We start from the raw sequence: 6,000 nt of genomic DNA on the forward strand, positions 1-6,000 counted from the left end.
TACTGGTTGAAGTGTATATCCACTTCTAGCCAGCAATCTGGCCCACACAGGAGCCTCTGTTGGCCTAAGCATTTTCTCCTTACGTTTAGCAGATGTCTCTTCAATTTTTGGTGCTATTAATTTTATCACTATGACAACTAAAAATTGGCACTTGCCATCTACCTCTACAAGGATTAAATTATGAGCCGCAGCAGCTGCTGACCTTTAATACCTGAAAGGATTTCCGGGTGAAGATCAGGAATGAGGCACTCTATGCCCTGGGAACAACTGGCAGAACAGGTCTTCAGATAGATATTTTCAGGAGAAGATTTTATGAGCCCAATTCTTGCATCTCCTCGTATTTAGAAAAGCACTAAAATCCTTCATGGGTGACTTTGCTCCTCGTGACTAGCAGAATCCTTCTGCAAAAAAATATGTGCTTGATTGCATGTATTCCCCCTGCACCAAAATCACATATATACTGACCTACCCCCTACCTCTCTGGAGCAGTTTCTCAGACCTGTCTGCAGTGCTGTCTCCCCGGCTATAGTCCTCATTTTGCCCCAAAATAAAACTTAACACAAAACTCTCACTTTGTGCGTTTTTTTCAGTCAACAACTATAATCTTTACTATAAAACCAGCAGACATATCTCAATACCAAACACCATTATTTGTTTGAGCTGCCCTAATTCTAGCCATATTACTATCATTATCACTCTCAGTTCTAGCAGCCGAAATGTTACCATATTGTTAACAGAAAGAAATATAAACACTACTTTCTTTGGCCCTGCAGGAGGAGACCCAATCCTATACCAACACCTATTTTGATTCTTTGGTCACCCTGAAGTCTGTTATTTGTAGCCTACCAGGGTTTGGAATAATCTCACATATTACATGCTATTTAGGACAAAAAGAGCCTTTCGCCTATATGGGAATAGTGTGAGTCCTGTCCACTGGCTTTTTAGGACTTATCTTGTGGACCCATCATATGTTTACAGTAGGGACAGATGTCAACTCATGAACATACTTTACATCAGCTAAAGTAATTATTTCTATCCCGACAGGAGTAAAAGTAGCTGATTAGCAACTCTTCATGGAGGTAATATTACATGATCTCCCAGTCTATTATGAGCTTTAGGCTTTTTCTTTTTACAGTAGGTTGTGTAACAGGAATGGTCTTAGCTAATTCATCCCTGGACATTGTCCTCCATGGTATATACTATGAAGTAGCACACTTCCATTATATAATGTCAATGGGAGCAGTGTTCACTATTTTTGGGGGGGGTGTCACTATTTATTTATGACAAACATTCCACATCCAGGTTCCTCTCTAGGCAGAAGTTCTTTGAGACGATGCCGTCTGCCTTGGCCAGTCAGAGAATGGAGTCATCTCACTCACCCATCCTGCGAATGGCCCTGCAGATAGCGTAGGTTTTAAACTGGCCATTGAACCTGCCTGTCACTTTGTCAATCTCGGCCACGTTCATCTGGATGGACGCATGGTCCCTGGCGCCGATGATGCGGTTGCCTGCGGAGCATCTCCGCAGCATGTACAGGTCCACGAACTCGCTGGCATTGTTCTGTGTGCTGAGGGAGCGTCTGGTGGCACCACAATGAGTGTGAGCGCAAAAAAAAAAAAAGCAGCAGTGTTCACTATTATAGGAGGCTTCATGCACTGATTTCCACTATTCTCAGGTTATACACTTAACTCAACATGAGCAAAAATTCCCTTCATCGTTATATTTGTAGTAGTAAATATGATCTTCTTCCCGCTGCACTTTCTTGGCCTTTCAGGATGTCACTACATTACTCCAACTACGCTGACGCACACACAACATGAAATCTTTCATCTACAGGCTCGTGCATCTCAGTAATAGCAGTACTGCTAATAATCTTTATAATTTGAGAAGCTCTTGCATTCAAATGAGAGTCTCAGTAGAGTAACAACTACTAACCTAGAATGGCTACATGGACGCTGTCCAGCATATCCTATGTTTGAAGATCCTACTTATGTAAGTTTAAAATAAGGAAGGAAGGAATCGAATTCTTTTCAACCAGTTTCAAGCCCACACCATGACAATTATGTCTTTCTCAATAAATGAGATAAAAATAAGTTATGTAACTTCATCAAAGTTAAATCATAGGCAAAAATCTTGTATATCACTATGGCACATCCATTTCAACTAGGCTCTCAAGATGCAACGTTACCTGTCATGGAAGAACTTTTACATTTTCATGATCACACATTAATATCCATTTTTAAAATAGAACTTAACTAATATTGACAACTAAACTGACCCATACAGGTTCACCAGATGCACAAGACCATTTGAACCATTTATCAGCCATCATATAATTGCCCTATCATCACTACGAATCCTTTTCATGATACATGAAATCAGTAACCCTTCCCTAACCGTAAAAACTATGGGCCATCAAATGATTCTGAAGCTATGAATACACAGGTTATGAAGATTTTAATTTTGACTCCTCTACAATTCCCACATCAGATCTGAAACCTGGAGAATTATGACTAATAGAAGTCAACAACCGACTAGTATAGAGCTAGTCATCGAATATTAGTTTCAACTGAAAATGTTTTACACTCATGAGCTATAGCTTCTTTAGGCCTAAAAACAGCTGCTATCCCAGGGTGCCTAAATTAAAGAACTCTAATCTCGACAGGACCAGGCCTATGCTGTGGACAATAATCAGTAGAAGTTTTCCTGTGTTCAAAGACAGGACAGAGGGAGACGGCTGAGATGTGGGGTGAATTCAGAGCCCATGGTGGATGCCCTCTCCAAGCTCCAGGATAGGAATGGGGCCTCTGGGGTCCCAGGCCACCCACCACACCCTCCTGAGTGGGATCTTGGGAACATTCTGTGTCGGTGATGAGGTGGTCCGAGCACTAGTCATGGCCCTGACGCTGTGTCCTATGAGGGCCTCATGCTCTTGGGATCATGCCCCACACTGTGGGTCTGCCCTGTAGGGTCCTTCCTGCCGCAGAAGCAGAGACCCCCCAGCAAGCAGCCCCCTCCCCAACAGGCAGGAAGAGGGCAGGGGAGCAGGGCACCAGAGGAATCTCACTCAGACACCAGCATCCCAGGGGTGCCAGCGGGGACAGCCATGACACAGATGAGGCACAGCTCAAGGGACGGGGCCAGAGGGCCCCACAGGCGACTGGTCAGGTCACAGCTCATCTGTGCCCCGGACACCCTGTCCCTAAATGCAGATTCTTCAGATGCAAACAGGCAGACCTTCAGACTGAAAGTCAGCTCTTCCAAACTGACCCATCAGCAAACACTGCAGGATTCCACTCAAATGGGGGCCCTAGAGTCGACAACTCATGGACCGAAGTGGACGGTGGTGCTGGGGCTGCAGGAGCGGGTGGGCAGTGAGACTTTCATCATTGTGGAATTTTGGTTTTACAAGATGAAAAGTTCTAGGGATGGTGGTGATGGCTCCACAAGGTGAATGTACCTGATGCCTTGGAAATGTGCACTTAAAATGGTGACGATGGTAAGGGGTGTGTGATGTGTGTTTTATTTCACTTAAAATAAATTTTTAAAGTGATGTCTTGTTAATTGAGATTCCAATTCAACTCCCCTTTATACAAATGTGTGAGGCCCAAGCACCGTCCTGCACCTCTGGGGCCATCACTGTACCCTCACATGGCATGTGGGGGGACCATTCTTAGGGACCTAGTCTGTGCTATCTGAGCTGTGTCCAGGGGAACCCAGACAGCGGTGATTCCCATGGTTTGGATATGATATATGATACGCTGTGATAATATGATGCCACTGAGGGTTGCCACGCAGCAGAACATGGAGCAGCAAGCCACTCAAAGGAACCCATCTCCATATGAATGTGACAAGATTAAGAAAAGGGTCCATAGGTTAATCAGGGCAACACCCTCAATGAAGTTGTTAGAAATCTCAGAAGGGACGAGACACACTGCAGGCAAAGAGCAGATATGGGGTCTCCCCCTGCACTCGAGACTGACCCATACAGATGGGGTGAGACCCACACAATCCCGACTCCGCACCTGGGGATACACAACCACAATCTCCAGGGTGACCTCACCTCCCCAGACCCTGCACCTGGGGTCACACGTCCACACTCACCAGGGTGACCCCACCTCCTCGGACCCCACACCTTGGGGTCACACGTCCCCTTGGTCAGGACACCATGGCTGTGCTGGCTGAGCCCCCAACGTGGGAAGGAGCTGGGTCCCCGGGCCCTCCTGGGACTGTAGAAAGAAGAGTAGGGTCTATCTCCTCCCCCGACACCAGTCCCAGAGAAGTCAGTCCCCTCCTCTTTTCATTTGGGTTCCATGCGATTTTCATTGTTTTTAAAACTTTCATGCTAAAGTTGAACATACTACCTTGGTTCAGACAGGCTCGGCCCTTGCCTCTCTCTCTCTGAGGTGTTGAGAAAACTCACGAGACAGCAGCACTGAAAGAGGAGGGGCAGGTCCAGACTCTGCTGAGCAGAGATGGTTGGCTGGAAGGCGATCACAGGGGCACATCTCATATGCTGCCCATCGGCCTTAAACCACGATCCACGTGCCCAGCAATTAATTCACCAGGTAACCCTGCCTCTCTCCTCACCCTGTGTGTGCTGGTGAACCGGAATAATTACCACAGAGCCCACCTGAGGAGTCTCCATGAGCCCCAGGTAAGGTGAACCTCACAGGGGTAAGGACCAAGGCCCCTACCACAGCACTGACCCCGGGGAGGGACATGAACCACACTCAGAGCAGAGGCTGTTACCCAGACAAGCCTGCCTCAGCTCCAGACCCCAGACATCTAAGCACTGACATTCAGACACAGGCACGAAACTTCCCAGAACTGAGGCCAGGCCTGGTGTCTACCTAGAGCTCCACATCCCCCGAGGCTCCCAGAACTGAGGCCAGGCCTTGTCTCTACCCAAGTCTCCACGTCCGCCCTGAAGCTCCCAGGACTGAGGCCAGGCCTGGTGTCTACCTAGAGCTCCACATGCCCCCTGGGGCTCCCAGGACTGAGGCCAGGCCTTGTCTCTACCCAGGTCTCCACGTCTGCCCTGAAGCTCCCAGCACTGAGGCCAGGCCTGGTGTCTACCCAGGTCTCCATGTCCACCCTGAAGCTCCCAGGACTGAGGCCAGGCCTGGTGTCTACCCAGCTCTCCACGTCTGCCCTGAAGCTCCCAGGACTGAAGCCAGGCCTGGTCTCTAGCCAGGTCTCCATGTCCTAGTGCACACAGAACACAGTCAGGTCTAAATGTTCTCACTGCAGACAGCACATGGTCAGATCTAAGCATATTCAGTATAGACAGAACACGGGAAGGTCTAAATCTACTGTGTAGACAGAACTTGGCCAGCTTTAAACTAGCTTAGGGCTGCTCTCCCAGCAGGCACAGGTCACACACATGGGGTCTCTCATTTCTGGACAGGGGCTCACCCTCTTGCAGGAACCAGGATGTACGTATCTTGGAAAACGTCAGATTCCACACTTCACCCACATCAGGAAACTGAACAAAATCTTTCTGTCATCAAACATTTCAATGTGTGAAACAAAAACGATACCAATTTCTCTGGCCACGTGATGGCCAGGATCCTGGAGTAAGCCAGGAACTTCTTGTAGTGCGGCCCAGTCTCCTGCAAGGACAGACCAGCAGCGGCCTGATTCCAGTGCCCCGGGCTCCTATCAGGAGGAGGCCGCACTTGGAAGCCCAGGCAGGACGGTCCACCCTGCCACCTGATTTCAGGTGGAGCACATTCAGGCAGCCGAGAGCACCACACTCAGGTCCTGCTTCCCTGCAGCAGGGAGGGCTGACTGCTCCTGGTCAGGTGGCTTCGTGCACCAGGGATGATGCCCAGAGTGTGTACCTCGCTGTCTCTGAAGGAAGAACAGGGGGAAGAGGTTGGGGCACAGAGGCCATCCAAGTGGAGAACGAATGGATAAACCCTCCTGTCTGGGCGTCGGGACCCTCCGAGGAAAGAGGCGCTAGCCCCATCCAAGTTGGGGCCACACTGAGCAATG

The 6,000-nt window shown here is 48.6% G+C and overlaps 1 pseudogene; it reads right to left on the reverse strand.

Moving 5' to 3' along the window:
• Positions 1-173: 173 nt before the first annotated feature.
• Positions 174-3,108, reverse strand: LOC112406899 (40S ribosomal protein S21 pseudogene; annotated as a pseudogene).
• Between the last annotated feature and the right edge of the window lie 2,892 nt (positions 3,109-6,000).

Source organism: Neophocaena asiaeorientalis, unplaced genomic scaffold (genome assembly GCF_003031525.2).
Source record: "Neophocaena asiaeorientalis asiaeorientalis breed wild unplaced genomic scaffold, Neophocaena_asiaeorientalis_V1.1 scaffold85, whole genome shotgun sequence".
In the NCBI taxonomy this organism is placed as follows: Eukaryota; Metazoa; Chordata; class Mammalia; order Artiodactyla; family Phocoenidae; genus Neophocaena; species Neophocaena asiaeorientalis.